We start from the raw sequence: 18,010 nt of genomic DNA, 5'->3' as shown, positions 1-18,010 counted from the left end.
CTCAACCCAAACGAGCCGTTTGTTTTGTTTGTTTGTTTTTGAATTTCGCACAAAGCTACTCGAGGGCTATCTGTGCTAGCCGTCCCTGATTTAGTAGTGTAAGACTAGAGGGAAGGTAGCTAGTTATCACCACCCACCGCCAACTCTTGGGCTACTCTTTTACCAACGAATAGTGGGATTGACCGTCACATTATAACGCCCCCACGGCTGAAAGGGCGAGCATGTTTGGCGCGACGGGGATGCGAACCCGTGACCCTCGAATTACGAGTCGCACGTCTTAACACGCTTGGCCATGCCGGGCCCCAAACGAGCCGTTTTTACATATATATTTTTCTCTACAAGTGGGTTTTTTCGACATCACTGATTATTAAGTCTGTAGACAAACCGCTGTGCCACGTTAGGTAACAGAAGTTATATATAAATAGACAAACCGCTGTGCCACGTTAGGTAACAGAAGTTATATATAAATAGACAAACCGCTGTGCCACGTTAGGTAACAGAAGTTATATATAAATAGACAAACCGCTGTGCCACGTTATGTAACAGAAGTTATATATAAATAGACAAACCGCTGTGCCACGTTAGGTAACAGAAGTTATATATAAATAGACAAACCGCTGTGCCACGTTAGGTAACAGAAGTTATATATAAATTTACATTAGGTGTCCAAAAAAGTCTGGAACCATTGGTGACTTGAAGCTTTTCTTAATTTCATATCCAAGTGTCATATCCAAACAAGATATTGGTGTCCATAATCTTACACAGGTCAGATTTGTCTTGAGGCACAAACGGTTATACGTTCATCAATTTAGATAAACTCTTTATGCAAGTTAGCCTGTTTTCCATCGTCTCTCCATCTCAAGTATCATCAGACATAGCAGTTTCCTCTTTCCTCATAACGTCTCCCACAAACTCCAACTGTCTGTTCTGGTGTTAGTCAGCAACTTGCTTCTGCAGTCTGCTTTTCACAAAAATCTTTATTACCAGCTTCCCAGCTAGTTGGATTTTATTGACTTGTATTAGCTGTTCCTTATCTGATTTTACAAGGTATACAGGAATGATCTTCTATGTAATTACCATTTAACAGAAATTATTTTCAAGGGATTAACTCGTCTAGATCTCTATCAGTATTTAATGTCTGTACTGCCTCATCTACTGGTGTGTCTTTAAGAATTAGTTGCGGTCTCTAATCAGACGACATGGTTTAGTAGTTAGTGTTTGGATTTGTAATCCAAAGGTCGTGAGTTTGAGGCCAGCTTATGTGTCTAGTTGTGTCATTGACCAAGACAGTTAAGCCTTATTTACTTCAGTCAATGTTTCACCAATTTCATTTTCTTATATTACTATAATAGGAGTTTAAAACTCGTTTTTGTCTTTTAGGTGGATTAACATAAGTTGACGATCTATACATAGAGCAAGGAAGTTTCAACTTGCGCCCATGTTTACTACATGTGGACTTAATCTATAATGACATGACGCTTTTATAAAAACCTCTCTATGTATCATATTTGCTCAATGTCCAACATCTTTTAATTTTTCTGATCGTTAAAATGATCTTTCAATGATATGTGTTCAAAAACAGGGGGAAATTTATTTGCTGTTATATGTTTTACTTATTTAATTGTTGGTTTACGTCATTTAAAAACAGAACATGGACAGCCGTTGAATAGGTTTATTCGCTCTTTTTTTCAAATCTTTCTCACAAACAATCCAGGCCCGGCATGGCCTGGTGGGTTAAGGCGTTCGACTCATAATATGAGGGTGGCGAGTTCAAAGTTCCGTCGCATCAAACATGCTTGCCCTTTCACTCGTGGGGGCGTTATAATGTGACGGTCAATCCGAGTATTCGTTGGTAAAAGAGTAGTCCAATCGTTGGCGGTGGGTGATGATGACTAGCTACCTTCCCTCTAGTCTTATACTGCCAAATTATGGACGGCTAGCGCAGATATTCCGCTTTGCGAGAAATTAAAAAAAAACAAAGGAACAAAGAAAAAAACAATCGTACGTAGAAACAAGTTAAGTCGTTCTTAAACCATTTAATAAAACTGTAATGTAATTGAAGATTAATATCAGTCCTGAAGGACAAATGTCTTTGATTTCAATGCTGTCCAAGTCAACAGTCCCGTTACGCCATGTTGTTTTGTTAATCGGTGACCTTCATTTGAACTCTCAAAAAATTTCAAAGGTTTGTTGAAACAATTGACGCTACTATTGGAATTTCATGTTAATAGCTATAGAATTGTTTAATCCTGAAATACGTGATCACAGTGTGGCTGGAAAAAAGGAAGTGATTTTTTTGTACTTAAATTCATAAGTTCTCTAACTTTGGTTGTATTGGGTAATTGTGGACCTTGATTTCACACCTCGTACTGAACTCCAACACCGAAAATGTTCGTCCTTTTAGGTGTGAGGAGTTATAACTTGAAGTCCAGTCCGATTATTTGATCAAAGAGTTGGCGGTGGGCTTCGTTTACAATTTCCTTTACTCCAAGTCTGGCGCTTCTAAATTAGAGCCCCCCGCTAGTACAGCAGTATGTCTCCAGATTTACAACGCTAAAATCAGGGGTTCGATTCCCCTCGGCGGGCTGAGCAGATAGCCCTTTGTGGCTTTGCTATACGAAAAACACACACACACATTCTAAATTAGGAATAACTAGCGAAAACAGTCCAAGAGTAGCTTTGTACGAAGCTCCAACCACCTCGTATTTCGTTAGTGGTTACATAAATTATTCAGTGTTTTCAAAACTGTGTTTAAAAGATACTATAATTGTTACTTTTCGCGGGACTGACGTTAAAAAAATGAAGTTCAGACAAGTTTTAACTTGAATTATCATACCACTAATTAACGTAAATTTACAGGTTTGTAGAAAAACTTTGCTCATCAAAAGATTCAAGTTGTCGCCTTGCCAATAAGGCGAGAAACGTACAAAATGTACAAAAGTCAGCAAAAAAAAAAAAATCGCCATTTTTGACCAAAATGACATCTGGACATCATTTCTCAGCCATTGACTTACAGAACTCGAAAGAATAACTGTGAGATCGTGTTTCAGTATTTATTGTAGACTTGTTATATTGAACTTAAAATATGCTGATGAATGTTATATTTCGTCATTTATAAGAAATAAAATATTGTACATATATTAGAATATTCTCGAATGCAAAACTTATCCAGTGTAAAATCTAGTAATAATGACGACATAAAACCATTATCTACTTAGATACCTTAAAAATCAAGTATTTGATTTGCATAATTTCTAATGATATAACATATGAGAATGTGCGCATTGGTAATAGTACTGTTTTTGTAAAGTTGTACACGTAGGTGTTATAATGTTGTGGTTATTATACTAACGTTCAACATTAAATAACATTCCACACATCAGGTTTCAATTGTAAAAGTATTAAAACAATTTTTTATTGATCGTTAAAGTTATTATTTGTTGTTTTAAACAATTAAATATAATGTTTTTGATTTGTGAGTAACATATCTATTCACTTTCAAGTATGAATATGGTTCCAAAACGCACGGTTCCTGCTTGAGTAAGACATAATAGTTTTGTATAAAGATGGCCAACTGAGCAAGAAATTTCATCAAAACTGAAGTGTATTAGTGTGTGAAGAACCACTTAAGCTTTCCAGACCAGATGCTAAATATCTAAGGTTTTTCTTCACTTATTAACAGCTGTCTTGCTGTAGAAGTGTAGGAAATCATTAATAATAAAGTTGAATTCTAAAATTCGACTACAAATTGTGTTAATAGAGGCTGGAATAGTGCCCACTGTAGCAATAGAAAATGTGCCGAAAGAAAAACAACTAGAAGAGCCTTCTTTTTTCCAACAGGAATCCTCTGAACTAACCAACCTGTATGAGAGAACAAGTACTTTGACCTGTTGAGTCAAAGTACGAGGTTGTTGGAGGCAAGAGATGCAGTGTTGAGAGATGAAAACAAAATAGTTTGAAGCCTTCAGTCAAGTAAGTTTAGCCACAGTTGGAGTTGGTGTTTTGTACTGTATTGGAATCTTGGATTCTGCTTCATAATAGCAGATACCAATTCATTTTGATGTGTTTTCAGGAAGTCTCTCGGAAGGAGGAAGCTCATTTTCTAGAATGATAATAATTCTAAACATACCGATGGAACTCTTGCATGCTTGGTTAGGCTTCTGAAGAAGGAACTCAGTCCTTATTAGTATGATAGTATCCTGATGAAGTGGAGCTGCAGAGGTAGTAAAAGTCCAAAGAAGGTCTCTGAAAGTGCTTCAAGACGTTTGAAATTCAGCGGAGAACAAAATAATTCTTTATATTTTTCAAACGTTCTGGCATCTCGGGCGCTCGGAATTGAATATATTACGATTATATTTCCTAAACTTCCATAGTCATACAAATACTCTGTTTTTCCTTCCCAATTCGTAAAACAAATTTCTGTTACTAATCTACGTTACAGAGTAAACACCACTTGAAATGTTCCGAGGAATGAACTTAATGAACTAACTTGTATTAAAGATGCATTAACAGAAAATAATTTTTCTTAGGTATTTCAAAATGTGCAATTAACTTAGAATACCCGAGTCATAATGGGTTACAAGTAATTGGGTTAATTTATCTTACATCCAAGGAGAAGCGAAAGGTTTGCTAAAAGATTTACTCCAGTATAATATACCGCTGTTAGTTTCCCATAAACCATGTTGTTCACGCAATCAGATGCTGCTACATCCCGATTATGTCAGATTCCTTGACATCCAGATTATATCAGATTCCTTGACATCCAGATTATATCAGATTCCTTGTACATTTCTATTTCATTTTATGAGATGAAAAGTAAAGGTTACGAGGGCCCTGGCATGGCCAGGTGGGTTAAGGCGTTCGACTCGTAATCCGAGGGTCGCGGGTTCGAATCCCCGTTGCACCAAACATGCTCGCCCTTTCAGCCATGAGGGCGCTATATAGTGACGGTCAATCCCGCTATTCGTTGATAAAAGAGTATCCCAAGAGTTGGCGGTGGATGTTGATGACTAGCTGCCTTCTCTCTAGTCTTTCACTGTTAAATTAGGGACGGCTAGCGCAGATAGCCTTCGTGTAGCTTTGCGTGAAATTCAAAAACAAACAAAGTCTACGATATTAGATAATAAGTGAGCTAGATAAAGTGGACAGTTCTTAAAATCAAGAGTCGGAAAAATAAACGGCCATTAAAAGTGAAAATATGATAGACGCTGTTCCTGCTAAATACGTAATTGTTAAAATAGCATGTCGTCGACTGGTAAGATGACAAAATATTTGATACTGTGGCATATACGAACTTTTCAAAACAGTGGTTTACCGCTAGGTTTAGTCCACATTTGGTAAATACAGTTCGTTAGTAATTAAGCACAAAGCTACACAATGAGCTATCTGGGCTCTGACCACCAGGGGTATCTAAACACGGTTTACAGCGTTTTAAGTCTGTCGGGAGAAGAGGGCGGGTTACAGAGATGAAAGCAAATATAAATCATTTACTAATTACGCAGGTCTGCGAATTTAAACTTCATTAAAGCAGTTTTGGTTTTAGTAACGGATTTTCATAATTCAGTTACTCTCACTTAGATCAAATTATTATTTCATTTAGCACAATGAACACTGTTTATTATTATGTGTGGGTTCTAGAACGATCCATAAGATTCTCACATCGCTACTGGTCTGGAGAAATTTATAGCCAGTGTTTGTCAACATTTAAGGATAAAACGTTGCCAAATTTAAACGAAAATGGTTCATTTATGTAAAAAATACATGTGACGTTTTAAGAAAAATCTGTACGTTATGGATAAAAATAAATACCGTTTTGGTATTCAGCGAACAGGAATTGCTGTGGAACATGTCAACATTCCAAGATGATAAAACCATCGCAGGCCTGTATTATTAAAGATAAACCAAGATAGCGTTACAGATATTACATTTTGTCTTTAACTTGTTTTAATTGTTTTGTTCTTAAATGATTAAATTTTAATATTCTACGCATAAAAGTGTGCATGTTTTTGTATGTTTCGCGTTATTAAAATTTTTGATATGATTTATGGTGGTTTTAACAGTTTGTTGTGATACATGTTTTCAAATTGTAGGGTAATATTTCAGTGAACACAAATTTTCGTGTTTAGTGTTCTTTATCCTTTCTGTTAAGGCTTCGTGTAGCTTGTGTTATCTTTTCTGTCTAGGCTTCAAGTAGCTTTGTTATGAGGCTCAGTAAATAAAAGTGGTGTATCTTTATGATTCATGGTGTTTACGTCTCTGCAACTAATATTTTGATTCTCTGAAACTTACAGATGGTTTTGTTTTCGGGTTCTTTCCGTAAAGGGTATATCTTGGTACGTCAGTAGTGTTCGCAGTTCTTTATTCTAGTTTATCAGGATTTTAATATTGTATACGATGTTTTGGTAAGGCCTGGCATGGCCAAGCGCGTAAGGCGTGCGACTCGTAATCCGAGGGTCGCGGGTTCGCGCCCGCGTCGCGCTAAACATGCTCACCCTCCCAGCCGTGGGGGCGTATAATGTGACGGTCAATCCCACTATTCGTTAGTAAAAGAATAGCCCAAGAGTTGGCGGTGGGTGGTGATGACTAGCTGCCTTCCCTCTAGTCTTACACTGCTAAATGCGGGACGGCTAGCACAGATAGCCCTCGAGTAGCTTTGTGCGAAATTCCAAAAAAAAACAATGTTTTGGTATGGTGGTACTACGTTGCCACTTTGAAGAATTATTCTGTTATCTGATTGAGACACTTTTGTATAGACTTATTGGTGTTTTTCCTAATCAGCCTGTACGTGACTGGTTATTGTTCTGAAAAGTCGTTTGTTGGCATTTTCCGACATCTTTTCTCATTACACATTAAAGCTATTCCTCTATTGATTTTTAACGCTTGTTGATTGTTACTGCAGTTCATTCAGCGTTAACAAAACGGCAGTTTTCTTTCAGTCATTCAATAGTTGTAACACAACTCCACAGCGACGCCTAGTGTTTATTATACTAATTACGTTGTCTTTCCAGGTGGCTTATAATTGTTTATTAGAAAAGGACTATAAATTGTCAAGACATTGCCTCTAGCACAGTGAGACTTCCAAAACTGCATCCACTTTATATTCACACACATTGGATTTAGTGAATTACATCTGTTAAACTGATGGTTTGTCTGTTATATTTACTTCATATCATTTAAAGTAAGGAATTTATTATTTATTTAAAATTTATGTCGATGCACCAGAAATTTTAAGAGATAAAATATTTTCTCTAATTTTTAAAATTTCATAAGTTTTAACTTGTGAATAATTATAATGCAAGATAAACGAATAAGATTGTTTTGTTTGTTTTTTTTAATTTCGCGCAAAACTACAAGAGAGCTATCTGCACTAGCCGTCCGTAATATAGCAATGTAAGACTAGAGGGAAGGCAGCTAGTCATCACAACCCACCGCTAACTCTTGGGCTACTCTTTTACCGACTAATTGTGGGATTGATCGTAGAAAATTATAAAGACCCTACGGCTGAAAGGACGACCATGTTTGGTGTGACGGGGATTCGAACCCGCGACCCTCGGATTACGAGTCGAACGCCTTAACTTACCTGGCCATAAGAGAACTATGTTGTAAAAACAAAGCCCTTACAAAGTCGACTTTTAAAATTGATGTTTTCCATTTCAATATCGTAAAAAATCAAGCATCCCATTATAGTTACAATTATCTCCAAGTATGTCGTGGTATTTTGTATGAATCTACCGCAGGTTAAAGTAGATAGATGCTGTAATAATCCATTTGATCTTCACACCTTGTAAGATATTTGTCATTCACATTTGGTTACACACTTGCTTCATACTGTACACTGTGGTTTTCCACCCGACTTCGTGTTCCTGACCTTCTCTTGATTGTGGAGTAGTTAGCTGCGTCAACTAGTGGCTAGCTAGTTCGGAACCTCTTGCAGCTCGCCAGATATTCACAATGCGTTATCAATCGCCTCAGTTTCATTCATCCTCAGGAACATAAATATTAAAGAAACATCTTTCAAAGGGAGCAACAACAAAAATGGTGCACAAACGTGCGACATCCAAGTCGTATGCGATGGCAGGTGTTAAAACATTTGTTTCTTAGGCTCGTAAAATGTCTTAACTCGATTATTACAACTAGAAACAGGTTAATGTCAGGCTGGTTAATGAGCAGGCACTTCAGGTTTTTTATAAGCTTATCGGCTGTAGAAACTAGACTCCATAGGTTGATTGTTTGTTTTGGAATTTCGCACAAAGCTACTCGAGGGCTATCAGTACTAGCCGTCCCTAATTTAACAGTGTAAGACTAGAGGGAAGGCAGCTAGTCATCACCACCCACCGCCAACTCTTGGGCTACTCTTTTACCAACGAATAGTGGGATTGACCATAACATTATACGCCCCCACGGCTGGGAAAGCGAGCGTGTTTAGCGCGACGCGGGCGCGAACCCGCGACCCTCAGATTACGAAGTGCACGCCTTAACGCGCTAGGCCTCCATAGGTTGATTAAAAACTAGACATATTCTATTAAGTTTATTCAACTTCAACAAAACAAGTTTCTCATGTATTGTGTATTCAGAATAATAAAACTAATAATAAAACTAGGTGAACAATTGTCAATACAAAACTAATGTTGGCATCCCTTTTCTACATTCATTTTAACCATTTGATTTTTATTAAAACATCCAATTCTACGAAAACTTTCTTATGTTTTTATTACAACAGAACAGCGGGTATGTAACATCTTACAAAAAAATTACGTAAAGGGCATTCAGCCGTCGTTTGTTAATATTGACATAAATCGTTGGTTAATTAAGAATACAATAAAAGCTTCTTGTAAATCGGTAACTATGTAAAATAACACCTCATTGCAAGTGAATTACGATGGTATAATTGGTTGGCTCAACTGTTAGGTTGTACCGCAGCCTCGTTCCGATCTATCTCGGAGAAGAGTTTCGGCCCTCAGGTGGTCCGAAGATAGGCAGCCGCCAACAAAGACCACACAGCTGCTACTTTCCCCACCCGTAGGGCCAGTTGTAATTATTAATGTAGTTAGTGGCGTTCATTATTGAACGCTTGGTTGGAGAACATTTCTACCAAATTGGTCCGCGACCATAATTATGTAGAATCATGACAGATCTCTGAGCCCGGCTCGCACATCGCCACCTGGACCACCATGTAGAAGGGCGGTCTCACTGATAGTGATTTCTACGATAAAAAAACAAAATATCTACGAATGAAGTGGCAGAGTGGTTCCCGGGACCTCGAGTTTCTCAGTTAAAAGGCGGGCTGTTTGGACCTCTGTATCTATTTGGGCCGGTAACTCACGACTCAGACTCCGCCTTGGCACTTCTTTGAGTAACGGAAGCAGACAGAGTTCATTCATCCATGGTTTAATTTTTGAGAGCCAAAATTTCAATTTCAAAGTATTCTCTTTGACCTAAAGAAACTTACTTATATATGTAGTTCTACGAACACCTCGAGGATTACTGAGTCAGGTCCAATTAATATCTAGTTAATTTCATCTATAACACTAAAAGCTGACGGGCTTTAACGCAAGTTCGTAATCTTAGCAAGCAATTGTCGCTATCTGTTTGAGCCACAAATTTTGTTATCGACAAAACTAATGACCTTCATAAATGATTTAAAACAATTTTAATTTTATAAACTATAAATATCATAAATAAAGATATTTATTTACAGTATAAGTAAAGAACTAATAGAACTAATGTACTCTTTTTAGGATACTTTATTTCACACCCTTTAGTTAACCTAGCAATATCAAACTATAGATGGACTGGACTTCCCTCTGTTCTTAGTGTGTTTTAAAACATTGTAGTGATGTTTAGGTGAAAGTAGAAAATGAACAAACTCATTTCATGTAAAACGCTTAATCATAATAAATCTATGTAATTTACTGTGTCAGTTGAGGGAATTATATTTATCTGATATTTCACAGAATAAATCCACATAATCAAACATGTGACTTGATGAAAATATCTTTGCCTGATACTGACATAGTAAATTTGTACAAACAGTAATATCATTTCGTGAAGAGGTTCTGATCTGATATTGAGAGTAGACATAGTAAATCCACACAATATATCATATCATTTGATGTGACTGGTATTGGCATAGTAAATCCACACAATATATCATATCATTTGGTGGAAGCTGTGACTAGTATTGACATAGTAAATCCACACAATATATCATATCATTTGATGGAAGCTGTGACTAGTATTGACATAGTAAATCAGTATTGACATAGTAAATCCAATATATCATATCATTTGGTGGAAGCTGTGACTAGTATTGACATAGTAAATCCACACAATATATCATATCATTTGGTGGAAGCTGTGACTAGTATTGACATAGTAAATCCACACAATATATCATATCATTTGGTGGAAGCTGTGACTAGTATTGACATAGTAAATCCACACAATATATCATATCATTTGGTGGAAGCTGTGACTAGTATTGACTAGTATTGACATAGTAAATCCACACAATATATCATATCATTTGGTGGAAGCTGTGACTAGTATTGACATAGTAAATCCACACAATATATCATATCATTTGATGGAAGTGTCCTGGCCAGTATTGACATACTAAATTCATACGATGTATCACATCATTTGGTGGAAGTGTCCTGGCCAATATTGAGATTCTAAATCCATACGATGTATCACATCATTTGGTGGAAGTGTCTGGCCAATACTGAGATAGTAAATCCACACAATATATCATATCGTTTGATGGAAGTCCTGACCGATATTGAAGGGGTAAATCCATATAGCGAAGCCAACTGAATGATATGTAACAAACGAAATGTGTTAGTACAGTATGTATAATTATCGTACCAAAACATTCTCTTGTCATCATTCTGCTCTAAATGGGTAAACATTTTTTAATCATTAAGAAACAGTTGACAATATCATTCGAAGACTGTATTAGCAGACACAGTTAAGTTGTCTATACGATTGCTCTTTAGACTTAAAAATCAGCTTCCAACTTCAGAATCATCACATGTAATTTATAAATTTACTATTCTTCACTGTCAGGAAGTTTACATTGGTTCCACTGAAAGAAAACTGTTAACACGCATTAAAGAACGCGCTAACTTAAGATAGCACGTTCATTTTAATGTCTTAAGAGAATGTGATGTCATTGTATAATCCAGTTGGCATAATAACTTAGCAACAGCCAATGACGAAGAAGACCCTAAATAAATGAAAGCTTGCTTATTCACGAGGAAGGGCGTAAAATAATAAATATTGTTGGAACAAGTAGTAAATTACTTTTATTGTTATAAGAATGTAGTCAGTGATAAATCTTTAGTGCACTTCAGTCATACATCTCGCTGATTCAGTTGATGGAAGTGTTGTGACATGGTTCTGTCATGTTGAATTAACAGGAAAAAAAAGTCACGTGATGAAAGTGATTAATGTGTCCTCTAAATAACCATTACCTGGAATACAAAAAATTGTATTAGGTGTTGCTGACCCTGGTTTATAACAACTTTACAGTAACAAACCGCATTCATTTTAGGGTTAGCTGTGAAATGGCTGACCGTTGTCTTGTATTTGATTGGATGCTGCTTAGTGGAGAAATTGTAGTTTAATCAATAGCTGAAAACATTTCATGCATACGTAGTTTAATTTAAATATCAACACGCCACATTAGACACCAAGAAATCGTATCTGTCTTCCATAATAACCATCTTCATTAAAACAGAACAAAACATCTTAGATCGTAGACGTTCAACAATCAGTTCCTGTTCACAATTTGAGGAACACGCTATGCTTTATTGATTTCGGACAAGCGAGCGTTATTTATTGAAAGAGAAATAGTCCATCGTATCTGCCAAGAACGTAAGGTCCGAGGTATGTCTGGTATGGAGGCTACTGATATAATTAAATCTCTCGCCGCCTCTCAAACCTCCACGTGCTGGTACGAGATTACCACTGAGTATAATGATTTCTCACCTCGATGACGTTGGTTGACACGAACTACAAAGGCCAGTGCACGCCACGCGAGATACGCATCGAATGTAAGAGAACATCGCTCACAATGCACGGGTCTTTGTCGACCGGGATTATTAGCAGAATAGTTGTGTTCCCGACTCCTTCGTCCAAGACGAAGCGTCTGGATCGCGGTGGAGTTTTTTTCCACCAATAAGCACGTTAATTAGAGCAGGTTATGTCAGATCAGTGAGAATAGCTTTATTAAATCTCTGATATGAAATGACATACTTACTGGTTGCCAGTTAGAAGTGATGAAGCGAGAACGAACCGTCTTAAACAATTAGTCTTAAGAAGTATTAACATTTCTCAGACACAAAAGCAACATGTGCGAGAAACGATTACAAAAACATATATTTTTAAGTAAAGACATCATGTTAGGTACTGAGTTTAGATTATGAGAACAATGAATGCCCTTCGCAACATTGATAAAAACAGCAGATACGGAACATGTATGGCGACCATCAGGGTCAAGTAATGCCTTTAAAAGATAAACGACTGAGGAGAAAAAAATTCACTTCGTTAAAATCAGCTCATGATTGATCGTTTGTTTGTTTTGAATATCGCGCAAAGCTATTCGAGGGCTATCTGCGCTAGCCGTCCCTAATTCATCACCACCCACGTCAACTATTGGGCTACTCTTTTACCAACGAATAGTGGGATTGACCTCACATTATAATGCCTCCAGGGCTAAAAGGGCGAGCATGTTTGGTGAGACAGGCATTCGAACCCGCGACCCACAAATTAGAAGTCGAACGCCTTAACCTACCTGGCCATGCCGGGCCTCGATACTAAGTAACTTTGATTTTAGGCATTTATTTGCATTTTATATGTGACTTTTATTGCATCAAACGACTTGTCACACAGTTAACAAACGCAAAATTAAAGAAGCCTTACTTACACAACAACTTAAACCCAAAATAAACCAATACAAAGGAACACCTTTATACTTATATTAAAAATAATAAAATAAATAATATAAAATTATATGTTCAAACATCTAACACCGCCCTCTACATTCCGACACTCAGTTACACAACCCCTTTCAAACATGTGGTCAGCTTCCGGTCAGTTACCTTTTTCTTTCTTTGTGAACCTGGCGATGACCGAAGAAGGTCGAAACGTTTTTCGTTCCTCTACGTAAAATAGTTTCTCAACCCAAACGAGCCATTTTTACATATATAGTTTACAAATGAGTTGTTCATAATATCACGAACGAATTAAGTAAATTAATTCAAACAATTTTTCACTTAATCTGCGCTAGCCGTCTATAATTTAGCAGTGTAAGACCAGAGGAAAGGCAGCTAGTCATCACCACCCACCGCCAACTTTTGGGCTACTGTTTTATCAAAGAATAGTAGGATTGACCGTAACATTATAACGCACCCACGGCTGGGAGGGTGAGCATGTTTGGTGCGACGGGGATTCGAACTAGCGACCCTCAGATTACGAGTCGAACGCCTTTACTCATCTGGCCATGCCGGACCTCTGCATGTATGTTTTATACGTATTGGCAATTTTAGCTTCTTTCATTGTTCTGGTATTGTACATCACCCACTCGCCCTTTCAGCCGTGGGGACGTTATAATGTTACGGTCAATCCCAATATTCGTTGGTAAAAGAGTAGCCCAAGAGTTGACGTGGGTGGTGATGAATTAGGGACGGCTAGCGCAGATAGCCCTCGAATAGCTTTGCGCAAAATTCAGAAAACAAACAAACAAACAAACAAACAAAACTTAGTATGAATATTAATGAGTATTGACATAACAGTAATTCTGGTGACGTGTAATTACAAAGACTGAAACTGTCGTAAATGTTTTGAGTTCCAAACGTATGGGTTGTTTCTAACACTTTTATTCCACATTATTCCAAATTATGATATACTCAATTCAAACAATTTACACGCATGAAAACAGTTGTGCTGAAGTAAAGGGGTTTACCTCATTGAAATATGGCATCGCAAAAAGAATTATGTTATGTGAAGGGGACCAAGTATTGCCAAATTTTTTCTTGTCTAATTTCTCACTTTTATATTACATCTTTATAGGGTTTGACCTTTAGTGAGGCTTGCCTCTTTTTCTTTTTAAACCATTTTTTTATGGCTGGCTACTTTTTAAGCCTCCCATTGGCACGCAGCATGTCTGCGGACTTACAACGCTAGAAACCAGGTTTTGATACCCGTGCTCAGCAGAGCACAGATAACCAAGTGTGTAGCTTTGAGTTAGCTACAAATAAACTTCATTCTAAATACAACTTGACTGTTTTTGCACTTATAAACTGTATTGATCCAATATCACCACTTTTTTTGTTCCGAGAGGCACTGCTACTTACTCCTATTACGTTACAGGTATCTGTACTTCACGGAGTAGTAGTTCATATATATCTGGACATTCTGAACACGGAAACTAATAATTTTGTCTATTTGTGAGTCTTATTAGGCAAACTAACAAAATTAATGCAATTATTTTTCTTTATAAACTTTAAATGTTTTTTCATACAGAATTGCCAGTTTTTAATACGTATATTATTTATCTATTAAAATTATTTTCTGAAATAAATCGGTTTTGTTTTTATACTGAATAAAATCTGAAAACAACGTTACAGTTCATTCCAGTTAAACACTTCAAATGCTTAAATGAAGCTGGAAGACAGATGATAAATGAAGCTGGAAGACAGATGATAAATTCAGGAGTATCTTTTTAACTAATGCTTATGTGAAGCTGGAAGACAGATGATAAATTCAGGAGTATCTTTTTAACTAATGCTTATGTGAAGCTGGAAGACAGATGATAAATTCAGGAGTATCTTTTTAACTACCCTATGTATGCTTGTTATTCTTATCATACATAACAGATATAATTAATTTTAATGTATCTTATTTCAAAATTAATTGAAAATAAGCTTCCACCTCGACCAAGATTCAAATTCACAGTCATGTGAAACAAGATGTCAATATAAATGCGGTTTTGTAGTGGACAATTTCTATGTTTTAGATTTACTACAAACATGACCCAAGAACCTTAAGAAATTAAATTCAGCTTAGTGGATGTGCAGAGCAAGTGATCATTGAAATTACCATAAAATTATTCATAAAAACATCAATATATGTTCTATAATTGCGTACTTTCTATACTTCGGGTTAATATCTATCAGTGGAAATACGTTTCTTTCTTATCTGTCTATTTTATAGTTCGGGTTAATATATGTGAGAGGAATTATGTTTTTCTACGACTCTCCTATTTTCATATTTCATATTAATATCTACCAGTAGAATCATGTTTTCTTCCGGGCTTCCAGTTTTACCCTTTCATATTTCATATTAATATCTACCAGTAGAATCATGTTTTCTTCCGGGCTTCCAATTTTACCCTTTCATATTTCATATTAATATCTACCAGAAGAATTACGTTTTCTTCTGGGCTTCCAGTTTTACCCTTTCATATTTCATATTAATATCTACCAGAAGAATTACGTTTTCTTCTGGGCTTCCAGTTTTACCCTTTCATATTTCATATTAATATCTACCAGTAGAATCATGTTTTCTTCCGGGCTTCCAATTTTACCCTTTCATATTTCATATTAATATCTACCAGAAGAATTATGTTTTCTTCCGGGCTTCCAGTTTTACCCTTTTATATTTCATATTAACATCTACCAGAAGAATTACGTTTTCTTCCGGGCTTCCAGTTTTACCCTTTCATATTTCATATTAATATCTACCAGTAGAATCATGTTTTCTTCCGGGCTTCCAATTTTACCCTTTCATATTTCATATTAATATCTACCAGAAGAATTACGTTTTCTTCTGGGCTTCCAGTTTTACCCTTTCATATTTCATATTAATATCTACCAGTAGAATCATGTTTTCTTCCGAGCTTCCAGTTTTACCCTTTCATATTTCATATTAATATCTACCAGTAGAATCATGTTTTCTTCCGAGCTTCCAGTTTTACCCTTTCATATTTCATATTAATATCTACCAGTAGAATCATGTTTTCTTCCGAGCTTCCAGTTTTACCCTTTCATATTTCATATTAATATCTACCAGAAGAATTACGTTTTCTTCTGGGCTTCCAGTTTTACCTTTTTATATTTCATATTAATATCTACCAGTAGAATCATGTTTTCTTCCGGGCTTCCAATTTTACCCTTTCATATTTCATATTAATATCTACCAGTAGAATTATGTTTTCTTCCGGGCTTCCAGTTTTACCTTTTTATATTTCATATTAATATCTACCAGTAGAATCATGTTTTCTTCCGAGCTTCCAATTTTATCCTTTCATATTTCATATTAATATCTACCAGAAGAATTACGTTTTCTTCTGGGCTTCCAGTTTTACCCTTTCATATTTCATATTAATATCTACCAGTAGAATCATGTTTTCTTCCGGGCTTCCAATTTTACCCTTTCATATTTCATATTAATATCTACCAGAAGAATTACGTTTTCTTCTGGGCTTCCAGTTTTACCCTTTCATATTTCATATTAATATCTACCAGTAGAATCATGTTTTCTTCCGGGCTTCCAATTTTACCCTTTCATATTTCATATTAATATCTACCAGTAGAATTATGTTTTCTTCCGGGCTTCCAATTTTACCCTTTCATATTTCATATTAATATCTACCAGTAGAATCATGTTTTCTTCCGGGCTTCCATTTTACCCTTTCATATTTCATATTAATATCTACCAGAAGAATTACGTTTTCTTCTGGGCTTCCAGTTTTACCTTTTTATATTTCATATTAATATCTACCAGTAGAATCATGTTTTCTTCCGAGCTTCCAATTTTATCCTTTCATATTTCATATTAATATCTACCAGAAGAATTACGTTTTCTTCCGGGCTTCCAGTTTTACCCTTTCATATTTCATATTAATATCTACCAGAAGAATTACGTTTTCTTCCGGGCTTCCAGTTTTACCCTTTCATATTTCATATTAATATCTACCAGAAGAATTACGTTTTCTTCCGGGCTTCCAATTTTATCTTTTTATATTTCATATTAATATCTACCAGTAGAATCATGTTTTCTTCCGAGCTTCCAATTTTATCCTTTCATATTTCATATTAATATCTACCAGAAGAATTACGTTTTCTTCCGGGCTTCCAGTTTTACCTTTTTATATTTCATATTAATATCTACCAGTAGAATCATGTTTTCTTCCGAGCTTCCAATTTTATCCTTTCATATTTCATATTAATATCTACCAGAAGAATTACGTTTTCTTCCGGGCTTCCAGTTTTACCCTTTCATATTTCATATTAATATCTACCAGAAGAATTACGTTTTCTTCCGGGCTTCCAGTTTTACCCTTTCATATTTCATATTAATATCTACCAGAAGAATTACGTTTTCTTCCGGGCTTCCAGTTTTATCCTTTCATATTTCATATTAATATCTACCAGAAGAATTACGTTTTCTTCCGGGCTTCCAATTTTATCTTTCTTCAACAAGTAGAATAATATGACAAACAATAATTTTTCTTCCTTACCAATTCTAATATACCAAGGTACTGTAGTGCTTCTTATTGTTTCCTGGATTTTATTGAATTCAAACAGGTGTATCAAGAGGATCAGTAACTACGTTTCGAAGTTCGTAAACGGATTTAACTTGTATATTACAAGATATAGCGACTGTTTATGTATATAAATCGCCATTAAAAATCAAAGAAACCTCGGTTACTTTCAAACTAACGAGCTGGTTTCACTGTTTGACATTCGATGTGGTTAGTTGTATTGAGGTCCTTGAAGTGTACATTGCCTACCGTAAGTACACACACACACGTGTTTTATTCATGTAAATAAAGCTGCTTGTACGTTCGTATTCTTGTCATCCTATATTGAAGTCTGTTTGTCATTCTTAAACAGGCTCGGCATGGCCAGGTGGTTAAGGCGTTCGATTCGTAATTCGATGATCACGGGTTCGAATACCAGTCTCACCAAACATGCTCGTCCTTTCAGCCGTTGGGGCGTTACAA

General features: G+C 36.1%; 1 long non-coding RNA gene across 1 annotated transcript; it reads left to right on the top strand.

The window, feature by feature from the left end:
- The first annotated feature begins 1,888 nt into the window (after positions 1–1,888).
- LOC143235323 (uncharacterized) lies at positions 1,889–4,891 on the top strand. Its single transcript, XR_013019037.1, has 3 exons — positions 1,889–3,033; positions 3,841–3,972; positions 4,073–4,891. It is a non-coding gene; the product is annotated as an uncharacterized LOC143235323 (long non-coding RNA).
- Positions 4,892–18,010: the final 13,119 nt, after the last annotated feature.

Source organism: Tachypleus tridentatus, chromosome 2 (assembly GCF_004210375.1).
Source record: "Tachypleus tridentatus isolate NWPU-2018 chromosome 2, ASM421037v1, whole genome shotgun sequence".
Taxonomy (NCBI): Eukaryota; Metazoa; Arthropoda; class Merostomata; order Xiphosura; family Limulidae; genus Tachypleus; species Tachypleus tridentatus.
This window is presented reverse-complemented; position numbering and strand designations above follow the sequence as displayed.